The following is a 15,468-nucleotide window of genomic DNA, read 5'->3' on the forward strand; positions in this document are numbered from 1 at the left end:
TGTCTTCACACGGTCTTCCTTTTGTATACATCTATGCCCAAATTTCTACTTTGTATAAGGACACCAGTCATGTTACATTAGGGCCCATCCTAAGGATCTCAATTTAATTACTCCTTTTTTTTTTTTTTTTCAAAAACAAACAAACAAACGTATATTTTGAGTCATTCTGTGTTTAAATTTATTTATTTATTTATTCATTTATTTATTTTTGTTTTTCTGAGACGGAGTCTTACCCTGTTGTCCAGGCTGGGGTGTAGTGGCGTGATCTTGGCTCACTGCAATCTCCGCCTCCTGGGTTCAAGCAATTCTCCTGCCTTAGCCTCCTGAGTAGCTGGGACTATAGGTGTGTGCCAACATGCCTGGCTAGTTTTTGGTATTTTTGGTAGAGACAGGGTTTCACCATGTTAGACAGGATGGTCTTGATCTCCTGATCTCATGATCTGCCCGCCTCAGCCTCCCAAAGTGCTGGGATTACAGGTGTGAGCCACTGCACCCGACCTTTAATTACTTCTTTAAAGGCTCTATTTCCAAATACAGTCACATACTGGGAGTTAGGACTTTCACATATGAATTTTGCACGACACAATTTAGCCCATAACAGATGAGGTGAATGTATTTTTCATGTGGGAGGAATATGAATTACTGGAGGCCGGAGGTCAAATTGTGGTAGGTGGAATTCTGAGATGGTCCCCAAGATTCCTGTCTCCTGGTATATACACCGTTTATAGTCCCCTCCCCTTGAATGTGGGTAGGACCTGTGAATATGGTGGAATAGTCACACTGTGATTATATTACATTATATAAGATTCCATCTTAGTAAGATGGAGAGAGAGTGAGCTTCCCTGCTGGCTTTGAAGAAGTAAGTGGCCAGGTTGTCAGAAAGCCATATGACAGGGAACTGTGGGGGCCTCTAGGAGCTGACAGTGGCCCTTACTGACAGCCAGCAAGAGAGCAGGGACCTCTGTCCTACAAACGCAAGGAACTAACTCTGCTGACAATTATATGAGCTGAGAAGGAGAACTTGGAGCTCTAGAAAGAAATGCAGTCCAGATACTGATCACAGACTTGTGAAACCCTGAGCAAAGGGCCCAGCTGAGCCATGTCTGGATGCCTGACTCACAGGAACTGAGAGACGCTAAAAGTATGTTGTTTTAAGGTGCTAAACTTGCAACAACTTGTTACACAGCAATAGGAAGCTAATATACTGTCCAAAGTTTCTAGCCCTTGTCTGCTGTAGGCTGCCATTGTCTGTCCTTGTGACACCTCCAAAATCTAACCAACCTTTAACTCTCTACCAATCAACAAACAAGCATACAAACCAAAAAAAGAGTTTTTGCAATAAGCATTGAATCTAATAAGCTCACGTTTGCTTCTTGCACATCTCTATGGTTGGGTTTCATGGAAGGAGCAAGCAGCTGGTGCCAGTTTGTCATCCTGTCTCCATGGTCACCAGATTTGCATTTGAAGAAGTTCAGTCTTGATTCTGTGTGGGGAGTGAATTGGCAAGACCAGCTGCAGGCTGATCATTTAGGAGGTTACTGTAGAAGATCAGGAGGGAGATGATAGTGACATGACTAGGTGATGCCAAAGACCTGGAGAGAAGTGAATGGACTTGAGGAAACCGAACAGAAGTCACCCTCAGTCTCAGTGCGCAGAGATATCCATTGTTAATGTTAATGTTAACCAGGTTAATATTTTCATGTATTTTCTTTGTTTTCCTTTTGCATATAGATATATATGTAACAGTATATTTTTATAGTGTTGGGATAACATTGTGTCTATAATTTGGTAAACTGACCTTTTATCTTGTTATGACCAATTATCTGAAGCATTAAATATCACTTAAAATATTATTTTCAGTAAGCCATTGGTTTTGTCTCTTTTATTCCCTGGAGCCACACTAAAATATATTAGTGGAAGATTCCTAGGAGAATTTAGGAGAACAAAATGGAGTGAATGATGCTGAGAGCTAGGTGGAGTATACACCTGGAGATGCCACTGATTCCCTTACTATGAGAGAGAGGAGGTGTGGATGCCATCTATGCTGAGCTAATAGTTGAGAGGTGTGATTTGGGGAGCAGGATCTGGTATCAACGATCAGCCCCTGAAACAGGACACATCCCCTCCCCCTGCATTTGTCATAGCTCACTGTTCCAAGCTACCAGGTGCTGGCTATAAACTATAGCCTCTCTTGCCTGTTAACAAGTTTTTCATAGTGTAACTACTGACTGGATGCTCAGAATGATCTGATTTGGAAGGTAAATATTCAAATGGCTTTTTGTAAGTGAAGCAAGTACAAATTGGGTATTAGGAGAGAGGCTAGTTATTAAACAAATTTTTAAAATGATTGATTTAAAACATTTTACAACAACAGATTCAGCCATCCCTTGAGGCTCTACACTCTCCATTCAGGACATGCAAACTTCTCTGCAATCCTCTTCTCAGAACTTGCTGTCTGCTTCCCAGGAGTCCTTACAGAGATTATATAACATACACAAACACATATACACACAAACACACGCACCTCTTGCGTCTCCCCCGTCCCCTCTCTCATGAGTGCAGGGCAAGCAAAGCAAGTGGTCAAGATAGTGGAGACTTATCTTGGGTCTCCTCTAACAATTCTCCCTGTTCACTTTGCATTCCCTAAACCCTTATCGCCACCCTTCACCTTCCTCTACCAGGGACAAAGCAGGGGTTTCTTTCGTGCACACACACTCTGAAAGTTGTCAAGTAATTTGAGCCAAGGTGTTTGCTGATAACAAAGGTGCTGTAGCTGATAAGAAAAGTGTTAGCTTGATATGCTTAACACCCACAGAAATACTTCCATTTTTACTAGGGGTCTTTTGAGAAGAGAGAAGCTCTTTGGGCTTCAAAGAAAGCGATAGCATGGTGGGATGGCTTTGGGGGACTGAAATGTGGGGCAGAGCTCCCTGGCATCGTCTCAGACTGTGCTAGTCTTTGCAGAAGGATTCTCCATCCATCTGCAGCATCCATTTCAGATAAATGCTTAACTGCTGCTAGATGAGTGGTCAGAGCTCCCACAGGCCCACGTGGCCTGGGCACCTAACCAGCCCCCTCAAACCCTTACTTCTTGATCTTTCCAGGAGATGATGAAAAGAACAGTGAGGGTGAGAGGGGAAAGGAGGGTGTGCTTGTTTCATCCAAAATTGGGAGACATGGTGTTAGAATTTTATTTCTGCCTGGCATGGTGGCTCACGCCTGTAATCCCAGCACTTTGGGAGGCTGAGGCGGGCGGATCACAAGATCAGGAGATCGAGACCATCCTGGCTAACGCAGTGAAACCCGTCTCTACTAAAAATACAAAAAATTAGCCAGGCATGGTGGCGGGCGCCTGTAGTCCCAGCTACTCAGGAGGCTGAGGCAGGAGAATGGCATGAACCCGGGAGGTGGAGCTTGTGGTGAGCCAAGATCGTACCACTGCACTCCAGCCTGGGTGACAGAGCGAGACTCTGTCTTAAATAAAACAAATTTATTTCCTTTTTTCTCTTTTTTTTTTTTGCCATATAGGTATATACAAAACAATTTTCTAGAGAGACTGATTTGAAAGGAGCCACTAAAAAAGTTGGACTACTAAACTCCAATTATTGCACTGTTGAATATTAATCTCCAAACTGGTAAACAGTTATAGTAAATACATTATCATAAAATAAAAATTGATCTTGCACTTTTTTGTGTCTTCCTATCTTTTAAACACCCTTCTTTCCTGTGTTTGGTATATTTTCTACATTTGATATTTTTCCTATGTTTGGTATTATTATTTCTAGTCCTTTTTCTTATGTTTTAGATTACTGTTTCCATGTTTGGAATTATTATTATCTATGTATGGTATTACTATTTCCCATGTTTTCATAATAATGAGTCATTTAAAATCTTTTTGGTATTAAACATGATAATTGATAATGGCATGAGGAAGAGAATTGGCTTGTTTCAGTGCCCCAGCCCCCAAGACAGTTCCTGGAACATAGTAGACACCAATGAACATTTATCAAATAAATGTATATATGAATAATAGGAGATGACTTTTAGAGAGTTAGAAATTATATTCTTACCTGTCACAAATATTGAAACTCTATATAAGTTCCAAAATTTAAAAAAAAATTACTGATTCAGGAAATCCATAGATTTAGAACATAGGATTGGGAGTCAGATCAACCTGGATGCAAATTTGCCCTGATCTTGGGCAAGTTACTCAATCTCTATTGGCCTCAGTTTCCTCATCTGTGGAATGAATGCTAGTTGTGACTTCACATGGTAATGTGAGGATTGCAGGTACTATGTCAGGTGGTTAGCTTCAGCCCACCCCTAGTAATTCTGCTTTTAATGTCTGGAGACCACAGTGGTATTTTGATGGTGGAACTGCCTGATACAGACTTTCCTTAGGTGGACTGGGGGCAAAATGAGCACACTCTTCAGTAAGTTATGATTTTCTTTCTGAAAAGTTTAAAATTTACTTTAAGTTTTCAATAGAAAATATGTTATTGTTAAAAAAAAAACTGGCTGGGTGCGGTGGCTCACGCCTGTAATCCCAGCACTTTGGGAGGCTGAGGCGGGTGGATCATGAGGTCAGGAGATCGAGACCATCCTGGCTAACATGGTGAAACCCCATCTCTACTAGAAATAAAAAATTAGCCAGGCATGGTGGCGGGCGCCTATAGTCCCAGCTACTTGGGAGACCGAGGCAGGAGAATGGTGTGAACCCGGGAGGCAGAACTTGCAGTGAGCCGAGATAGTGCCACTGCACTCCAGCCTGGGCGACAGAGCGAGACTCCATCTCAAAAAAAAAAAAAAAAAAAAGAAAACACCAAGCACTTTATAAATATTAGCAATTTTATTACATACATAACCATGTTTTCCCCCCTCAGTATAACTCTAGTATTATTCCTATCTTTCAGTTGTGGAAATTAAGTTCTGAGAGATTAAACAGCTTGTTCCTGGTCTCTCATTAGTAGGTAGAAGAGCTACGGCTGGAGCCTAGGTCTGTTGGACTCCAGAAACCATGCCTTAGCTATGCTGTGCTGCTGCTGCATGGTAGGGAGAACATATTTATTTGTCTATTTTAGTGGCAAATTTACCACCTCCTTTGGTGAGTCAAAGATAAAGAATTCTTTCAGCCTATTCACTGAATCCTTTTCCATTCTGAGTGCTAGAGAACAGGCTCTGCCACTTACCAGCTGTGTGACTGTAGATAAATTATATGCCCTCTCTGAACTTCAGCTGCCCACTCTATAAAGTGGGAATACGAACTCCTACCTTACCCTCCATGTTGTTATACATGAAAGCACCTTATAAACTGCTATCTGCATCTGAGGTGTCATTGCTGTTAGTGAGTCCTTAGCTGGCTTTCTTTCTTTCACGTCTTTTTTTTTTTTTTTTTCAAACTTTTATTTTACTTTCAGGGATATGTGTCTTTGTTATTGATTATGGAGTTCCTTGCAAGGCTCTTCTTTATATATTTTTAACGGCCTGGTTTCGATTTCCACTTTACCCGCAATGTCCTCTCTTGGGCTGTCTTTCCATTTGACTCCACTGATTAGTCAGGGAACCAAAGTTTTTCAAGCACCTGGTGTTTTGGTCTCTTTCACAATTGTCCCTCCTCCTTCCCAGCTTTCCATCAGGCCTGCTTAAGGAGTCTTCAGGCTTCTAGTGTGTTACTACATTTTACAATTCTAACTTATAGTGTTTTCCTACTTAATACTTCCTGTTCCGTTCCAATCCTGTTTTTCCCAGGCAAGACAGCTGGGAAATGGAAGGAAGCAGTTGCTTTTGACCTTGGAAGATGGTGTGCTGGAATAGGTGGTGTCAACAGTGTCAGAATAGCCCTTATGCTGTGGGCTTTGATCCTGCTTCTAAATGGGTGTCAGTGTTCTAAATCTGCTTTTGGAATGGGAAACATGGAAACATTCATCATTGTTCTAATACTGAAGAAGCTATTGAGCCACTACTCTATATTCATTGGAGAGTGACTATGTGTCAGGCGCTAGGTTAGGCACTGTGGGGCCATCAAAAAGAATGAGACACAGTCCCTGACCAGTAGGGCTACTGGGGACAAAAGACTCATAGACCACCGAGATAGGAGTAAAAGCTAAGTGGGGGCCGGGGCGTGTTATCCCCAGTGGGGCTCCTTCCCACCCTCCCACAGGCTTCAATGTCAGCTGCACATTCCCACCTGCACCAACCCAGGCTTCTGGAGACCTTGTGAAAATAAAAATGAATTCCTCCTTTTTCTCCTCAAAGAAAAAAAAAAAAAAAGCCAGCCTCACAACAATACCTCAAGGGATCTAATGTAACCTCAAATGCCAAGTGAGCTATGCTAATGGCGACATCCAGGGTTAGCTGGATGTCCCAGTGCCCTGGTCATAGGTATAAATTCCACCCTAGAAATGCCCTTTGCACACTCAGGCCTTACATCTGCCTGCCTCAGTTATGCTTATGTCAGGTTCACGACTATGCCAAATGTCATGTTGCAGTCCGAAGGGAGTGGGTGGATGAGCAGAAAGAACACTTGGGGGGCTGTAGGCAAGTGAAAGATGATTTCATTTAGCATCAGCTGTCATCAACAGCTTTCTCACACTGTCCACCCTGTCTCAGCTGGTTAGTTCAGTGGCTCCCACACACAGCTGCATGGTCGGCTCTCCCTTGCCTTCAGGGTCAGCAGCTTAACTCTTTCTCTCTCTGGACATGAGTGAGCCAAGCTGCATCCTGGCTCCCCTCTGTCTGTCTGCAAAGATGGACAGCTTTGGCTCTTTCTCTGGACACCAGTGTGCCTGTACAGTGTTGGCAAAGCAATTATACCTTTTATAGACAATAGCGGCTTAGAGCCAAGTGATGAGCATTCCCTATATTATGGCTATGGTGGTGAGCTTCTCTATGTTATGTCTACATGGCATGACAACAAGTGGAGCTACACGCCTGCGCTCTAAACTCGCTGAGTCACTCTGAATGTTTACCTCGGCCTATCCTTGACCAAAGCAAGCCAGGTTCCTTACAGCTCAGTTCAGGGAGCATGCCTACCTTGCATTCCTGCACCCTGTTCCCAGAACACCTTAGAGGGTCAAGCTGGATGAGGAAATCAGTTGCTGTTTGAATCCCTGGAGGGAGAAGGGAAAAAGACTTTTCCCATTTGATTTCTCCTAAGCTCTGGCCCAAGTGCTGCACTTATATTATCTCCACCAACCACACCTGGGTTGGCCCTGGACCGAGCCAGAAGTCTTTCTTTACAGAAGCTATGTGATATGGGGAACAAGTTGCCTATTTCTTGAGAAAGTCAAGGTCACTGTATTAGTTTGCTAGGGCTGCCATAATAAAAAGTGCCACAAAGTGAGTAACTTAAGCAACAGAAATTTTTTATCACAGTTCTGGAGGCCAGAAGCCCAAGATAAAGGTGTTCCTTCTGTGGGCTGTGAGGGAGAATCTGTTCCATGACTCTCTTCTAGCTTCTGGATGTCTTCTCAATATAGCATTTCAAATGCAATATCTGGGCCAGGCACAGTGGCTCATGCCTGTAATCCCAGCACTTTGGGAGGCCGAGGCAGGTGGATCACTTGAGTTCAGGAGTTTGAGACCAGCCTGACTAATATGGTGAATCTCTGTCTCTACTAAAAAAAATACAAAAATTAGCTGGGTGTTTTGGCAGGTGCCTGTAATTCCAGATACTCAAGAGGCTGAGGCAGGAAAATTGCTTGAACTTGGGAGACGGAGGCTGCATGAACCAAAATCATGCTACTGCCCTCCAGCCTGGGCAACAGAGCAAGATTGTCTCAAAAAAAAAAAAAAAAAAAAAAAGAACAATTTCAATATTTGGTATTCCTTGGCTTGTAGGCATATCATCTTGATCTCTGCCTTCAGGTTCACATGGCATTCTCCTCATGTCTGTCTTAGTGTCCATTTTTCCCCTTTTTATAAGGATACAGTCATATTGGATTAGGGCCCAACCCACTGGCCCCATGTTGACTTGATCAACAGCACACACCCATTTCCAAATAAAGTCCCATTCACAGATATTGGAGGTTAGGACTTCGACATTTTTGGGGGGATAAAATTTGACCATGACAACTAAGATCTCTCAGCTTCTCCTCAGAATTCCTTGGTACTTTTACTTTGCTCCTTCTTTGTTCCAGAGAAGTCTCTCTTTTCTTTGACCAGGCTAACTCCTTCCTAGGCCTTCTAATTCCATCCCTTCCAACTTCCTCCTGGGTCCTTCTGTGCCAATTAGCCTTTCTTAGGCTTCTCTTCAGGATCTCCCCAGACTTATACATTTGCTTAGGCTTCTATCTGTTCCCCTGGGTCCTGCCATTGCTGCCTTCTGTTCTTTTGTTCTTTTTCATTCCATTGCCTACTGCGTCCACTTCCCCACCACTCACGTGTTCTCTGCACACTAGCTGTCAAAATAGCCCTTACAGATGCAGTAAAACATGGTGGCCAAGAGTGCAGTCTTTGGAAGTCAGAATACCTGGCTTCAAATCCTCATTTACCTAATCTCTCTAACCTAGTTCTGTTCATCTCTAAGCATGGATAGTTACAGTACTATAGTTTGGATGTGGTTTGTCCCTGCCCAAACTCGTGTTGGAATTTGATTCCCAATGTGGCAGTGTTGGGAGGTGGCATCTGCTGGGAGGTTTGGGTCATAGGGGCAGCTCTCTCATAAATAGATTAATGCCCTCTGTGGGGGTGAGTCAGTTCTTCCTCTTGTGGAGATGGATTAGTTCTGGTGAGAGTGGGCTTTTAGAATCTGGCTTCCTCAGTTTCTCTCTTGCTTCCTCTCTTGCCATGTGACCTCTTTGCACATGTCTGCTCCCCTTCCACTTACAGCCATGAGTGGAAGCAGCCTTAGGCCCTCAACAGATGCAGCTGCCCAATCTCGGACCTCCCAGTCCCCAGAATTGTGAGCCAAATAAGGCTCTTTTCTTTATATCCAGCCTCAGGTATTCTGTTCTAGCAATGCAAAACAGATAAAGACAAACAACATATAATTTATAAGGCTTTTAAAAAAATTATATATACATATATATTTTTAGCTTAATTATCTTAGCCTAATTCCTGGTCTCAGCTATGTGTTAGAATTACATTTTTTTTTTTCCACTCAGGTTCCATTTATTTTTGACATTTTTCAATAACCATCCTTGCGGGAGTAACTCCTGCATCACTCTAGAACTTCAGGTTCTGACTCTAGGACACAGGTCCCTGAAGGCCTCATGGACGCCAAGTTAGCATTTTCACCCAGTACTGCCCCCTGCTTAGTCACCTTTGTTTTTCTACTCACAGCGAGCACGTGCCTGAAACACACTGGCTCTGTGCTTCCTTTAAGATGCACCTGACCGGGCCCGGCTGCTCATGCCTGTAAACCTGGCACTGTGGAAGGCAGAGGTGGGCAGATCACTTGAGGTCAGGAGTTTGAGGTCAGCCTCACCAACTTGTGAAACCCTGTCTCTACTAAAAATACAAAAATTAGTTGGGCATGGTGGCACAAGCCCGTAACACCAGCTACTCAGGAGGCTGAGGCAGGAGAATCACTTGAACCTGGGAGGCGGAGTTTGCAGTCAGCTGAGATTGTGCCACTGCACTTCAGCCTGAGTGACAGATGAAACTCTGTCTCAAAACAACAACAACAACAGAATGTACCTGCGTCCTAGATTTTAGTGCCCAAGTGTCCAGGAAAAAGCCTATCCACCCCACTAACCAGGCCTTCCCTAGGAGCAGAGATGGAACTCCAGTTTCTCAGATGGCCAAGGGCAGGGGGCAGGACCAAAGAAGATCCTCTTGGGCTGCCTTACTTCCCTGAGTGTACGCATCAGCTCAGCCTGAATTGGGGCGAGGATCTCCCAACTGACATGATCCCTGTTGTTAAGACTCTCCAGAGGGGCAGGATATGTCTCCAGGCCTAACTTGCTCAGTTCACCTGTGTGATGCAACAGGACTTTCAGAGCATTCATGGAGGTCTCATTTCCATGAAAGTAGAAGGTGGTGAGCTGGGATCAGCGGCTCAGGGCAGGTAGAATGAACCTGAGTTGGGAGTCCTAAATCCGACAGTCCTCTAAGATGAGGGTCTCGAGAGTAGCAGCAGCTTTCTCTAGCAGATCTCCAAGAGGCTCAAGATTGGTGGTCCACATTAGGATATGAATCAGATGCAGCTGTTTTAGCTGACTGAGGCTTGGGTACTGACACCCCATGTCCCGATCAGCTAGGTAAGCATGACAGAATGTAAAGGCCTCCAAGGGGTTCTTGAGGCACCTGAGCAGGTGCTCTTTGATATTATTGACTTTTCTTATATAAAGCATCTGGGGGTTCCAGGCAGAGGAATGGAGAGTCCAAGTCAGGAATGAACTGCTGTTGGCCGCGCATGTATGACTCACGCCCATAACTGAAGGCTAAAAAGAGTTTGTGAAGATTGCTCATCTGGCTCAGGTAAGGGGCAAACTTTCCTGTTCTATTCAGCGAGCACTTTTTCCAGCCTTCCAACTCATGGATACTGCTGTCTGGGTATACCTCTTCCAATAAATTTCTGAAATTTGAAGTGGACATTGAGTAATTCTGTACCTTACTACAACACAGGTGTACTAAACCTCTTCTGTAGTGGATCCACCCACAGAGGTAGCACAGACATTCATCCAGGGTGTTTTCCTTTAGGTAGAGGTCTATGAACACCTTCAAGGGCTGGTGCTCTCCTGTCCTTGGACAGTCCACCACTGTCTGCCTCATACTCATGGCCTCTGGGGAGCAGGACAGGGCCCTGGCTCCAGACCATATGGTCCAGAAATTCTCATCAACATCCTGCAAATCCAGCACTTGAAGTTTCTACCTCCTGTGGCGAATCTTCTGGCCAGTAGTGTATGAAGTCTCTTCAGCATAGCTCGCAAGGTCTCCAGATGAGGTATCTTCATCAGGGAACCCAGAGGGAGGCAGGGGAAGGGCCAGGCCTGCACCATGGCCTTTAGAATCTCACAGCATCTCCTGGTGGAGGCCTCCATGAACAGCAGACAGAAGACCTCCTTGGGCAGCTCCTCCAGGGTGAAGATGGCCAAGAACTGGTTCCTCAGCAGGCTCTGCCCCACCAGCTCCAGGAGTCTGGGTGGGGCCTGGAGTCTTATTTTGATAAATAATCAGAGGAGCAGCCTTCCAAACAAGAGGTGGTCCTTTCACTTTGAAACTGCCATCCACAAATCCAATAGCTTTTTGTCAGTGAGGGAACTGTTTATCAGGAACCATGGAATCTGGCAGCTCCTCACATAGTTCCAGAGTCAGTTTTAGAGAAAAAGAGGATCTGTGCCTGTGAGTATCTCCTTCTGGCATTCCCCAGGTGGCATGATCCTATATAAACCATTGCTATTTAAGTATGGAACTCTGGGAACTGCCATCCTCATTAACATATTTAACTGACGTCATCCCAGACAGTATGGGTATTTCAGGTAACAGGATCATTTTATGTCCTTCAGTGATAGGTGCAGTTTCAGTTAACGTTCCACATACAGGCAGTAAACACCCCTCAACTAGAAACTCTCTCGTCATGGCCGGGCGCAGTGGCTCATGCCTTTAATCCCAGCACTTTGGGAGGTCGAGGCAGGCAGATCACTTGAGGTCAGGAGTTTGAGACCAGCCTGCCAGCATGATGAAATCCTGTCTCTATGAAAAATACAAAAATTAGTCAGACATGGTGGTGCTCACCTGTAATCCCAGCTGCTCGGGAGGCTGAGGCAGGAGAATTGCCTAACCTGGGAGGAAGATGTTGCAGTGAGCTGAGACCGTGCCACTGTACTCCAGCCTGAGCAACAGAGTGAGACTCCATCTCAAAAAAAAAAAAAACAAACCAAACAAACAAACAAAAAAGAAAATAAAAGAAACTCTCTCATCCAAAGTCCCTGTGAGACCACCTTTTCATAACTATGACATTAACAGAAACCTGACATAGTTGACTCTTCTTGCTTCTGATCTCCAAGCTATCTTTGATCATTCCTGGGCATAAGCCAAGCTAGCATTGGGGGGAATTTAGTTAACAGTTTAACTTGAAAGCAAGGATGATGACAGCCCCTCCCTTAAACTACCACACTCCTTGCTCTGGGACTGAACACTCAGCATTACAATTTTTTTGTGTGTGATTTTTACTACTCCTATTACTATGAAGCTAGTCATCATGTCTATATATTCAGCCACAAATCATTTACTTTCTGTATTTTAACTACTGGCTAGACATTTTATCTAAATATTCTACTGACATTGCAATACATCCCAAAACTAAGACCTCCCCTCCCCCTACACTTCTGAGCTTCTTTCTGATTTTTAAATTTATGTTAATGGAACCATTACACTTCTATCAGCTCTGGACACACACCTTGGAGTCAAGACTTCCTTTCCTGTATCAACTACATCCAATCAATAACTAAGTTCTATAGGTTTTATCAATGAAACATTTAAAAATATATGTATCTGGGTTGGCCACAATGGCTCATGCTTGTACTCCTAGCACTTTGGGAGGCTGAGCTGGGAGAATTGTTTGAGCTTATGAATCTAAGATTATAGAGCTATGATCATGCCACTGTGCTCCAGCCTGAGCAATAGAGCAAGACCCTGTCTCATATATATATATATATATGTCTCATATATATATATATATGTCTCATATATATATATGTCTCATATATATATGTCTCATATATATGTCTCTCATATATATATATCATATATATATATACACACACACACACACACACACACACACACAAGCCTAATTTAGGCTATTACTCCCCCTAGACTATTCTAGTAGCCTTCTAATGGGATTCCTTGACTTCAGACCTTGTCATGATGATTACTTATATATATTGCTGCCAGATTATTCTTCTTAAAATGCTACTTGGTCATAGAACTTCCCTGCAGAAAAATTTTCAATGGCTCCTGTTTACCTACAAAGTGAAATCCAAACTCTGACATTCAAATGCCTTTATAATATGGCTTCTCTTCCTTCTAGCCTCATCTCCTTATACCTTTGACTACACAGAAGCATCAGTCATGTTTAAAACCTGCCCAGTACTTTTTTATTTGTGGGTCTTGGTTTAAGGTGTTTCCTTCTTTATCTTCATTATTTAGACACAGGGTTTTGCTCTGTCGCACAGGCTGGAGCACAGTGGTGTGATCATTGCAGCCTCAAACTCCCAGGCTCAATCAGTCCTCTGGCCTCAGCCTCCCAAAGCACTGGGATTACAGGCATGAGTCCCTTTGCCCAGCCGAGGTGTTTCCTTCTACTTGGAATTCCTTATTCCATTCCTTATCTTTCGGTGCTCTTCTTAAGTATGGCTTCCTCTTGGTAGGCTTCTCTGACTCCTTCAACTGGGTGAGTTCTCTCCCCTTGCTGACTCTCAGCATCTTAGTAAAATCTACCCACCTGTGGCCCTTAACATCATCTGTCTGACACTCCTTGGTAGGACATTCTTTGGTCTCGTTTTCATATCTCCTCAACTTCTAACACTGCCTCATATATGCAGATGCACATAATTGTTGAGACTCTTGACCTGACTTGAAGAGTGCTTAACTTTGAATATCAGGTTTCGTTTTCAAAAATTCTGAATAGGCTAAGAGTGAGTGACAAGGCAAATGTGAGTGAACACTGCAGTGAAGTGTGAAGCAGGGCTTTAGCTCCCAGCCCACTGCAGCCTCTCCCTGTTTACCCCTCCATGTCTTTTCATGGTTTCACCTCATCTGCCACTCACACCGTGGGGGAATTCATGGGTTTTGGGGGAAGTGTCAACACAGGACTAAGATGACCCTCCCTGCTCCCTTCCCACAATCCTTTCTCTCCCTCATCTTGGCCATCTTTCAACTTTTCCTTCTTGACTCAGACACTTTCTTCTCTCTGCTTCTTTTCCTTCTGCTTTTCCTGTTTGCCTCACCTTCTCTATCACCATCTAGAGCCATAAAGGACGTTGAGTCTGGGGCTGGGTTGAAGATGAGAAGCAGAGACAAACAGATACATTCGCATGGAGAAAGGCTAGCCCACTGAGCCAAGGTGCGACCCCTCATGGCTTCTTTGGTCCCCAGTAGCACCAGACTTCTGACTCCCCTCTGACTACTGTCATCTCACTGCCTTCCTCGCTAACTTCAAACTACTCAGCTTGCAGACATGCAGCAACCACTCTTTGTCCTATTGGTTTAAGAACAGAGGTTTGCAAAGTGATGGTTTTACCCACAGACACCTATGGAATGCAAAGTACTTTCTTCTTCCATTTACAAAACAAACAGCTGAGAACCAGGAATGCTGCCTCCTCGTAGAGCCCTGCTAGCTCTCCCTCTGGCTTCTCACCTCCAGATCCCTCTACCCCACAAGCACACTATCGTATGACTGCGGGTGCCCCCAGGGAGGTGCAATTTAATCTTCAACCTGTTTCTCCAAGGAGATTGCTTTTCCGGAGCACATTTTTGGGAGAGCTTAAATGTTTTAGTCCGATCATCTAGCATTCCTCGTCCTGCCTGCCCCTCCCTTAATGCATTCCCTTGTCTCCATCTGCAGCCTCTTTGTAAACCAGTTTCATTATCTCTAGCTGTACCAGTAACTTTCCCCTCATTACCATTTCTCCACTACCAGTTTATCCCAAATGACCCATGTGTTTAGAGACCACTGCACTGGACACAGAGATGACTCACTTGGGCATGTCCAGGTGAATGGTGAGTTCTTGTCTGTCACAAGGCCAGAACTCCCTGAACTCCAAATATGAAGTCCTTTAATTATTGGGAAGTTGAATTCTGTTCCTGGTGCAAGCATTTTTAGGAACCAAGAGGACACTTGTTAGAGCATTTTAAGCTCATGTAAAACACTTTTGTAAATCTAAGGGATTCCTTATATCTGTATCACTACTATTATTACTCAGATCTCCCTGGTTTTAGCACAGGATAACAAAAGAGTGATATTCAAGTTCACTAGAACTAATCACGGTTGCCCAGATTTCTTGTGAATGTAACAAATGTCTAGAGTTTTGTTTCTGAGCTGACCTCAGTATATGATTGTCAGTAAATCCCAGGCCCCCTTGGGACAGCCAGCTAGTGCGACAGCAATCTTACTAAAGTGGTTGGTCAAATACAACCACATACAATATGGATGACTCTCACAAACAAAATGTTGAGTGAAAGAATCCAGCCCTAAAAGAGAAAATACCATACAATTCAATTTTTCAAAATTTGAAGGCAAAGAAAAAAATCAGTTGTACCAGGTGCCAGGGTAGTGGTCACCTTGGGAAGGTAGTAACTGACGCCGATGGGGGGCACCTGGGGTGGCTGGTAATATTTCTTCAGAAGATATGTTTGCTTTGTGAAATTTCACTTTGCTTTATGAAAGTGCACTTATGATCTGTGCACTTTTCTGTATGTGTGGCATATTCCAACAGTTTTTTTAAAAAAAGTTTGTCAAGATTCTGACTGCTGAGCTTGGGATACGTGTGGGGTGATACTGTAGAGGCCAAAGCAATTCTA

General features: G+C 43.9%; 1 protein-coding gene and 1 pseudogene across 1 annotated transcript in view; one reads left to right on the forward strand and one right to left on the reverse strand.

Moving 5' to 3' along the window:
* The window catches only part of LOC100447686 (neuroblastoma breakpoint family member 12), a 2,265,351-nt gene that overhangs the window by 457,245 nt on the left and 1,792,638 nt on the right, over nucleotides 1-15,468 (forward strand).
* The window catches only part of LOC100441368 (PRAME family member 17-like), a 31,312-nt pseudogene continuing 25,551 nt past the window's right edge, over nucleotides 9,708-15,468 (reverse strand).

The sequence above is a fragment of the Pongo abelii genome, chromosome 1 (genome assembly GCF_028885655.2).
Source record: "Pongo abelii isolate AG06213 chromosome 1, NHGRI_mPonAbe1-v2.0_pri, whole genome shotgun sequence".
Taxonomy (NCBI): Eukaryota; Metazoa; Chordata; class Mammalia; order Primates; family Hominidae; genus Pongo; species Pongo abelii.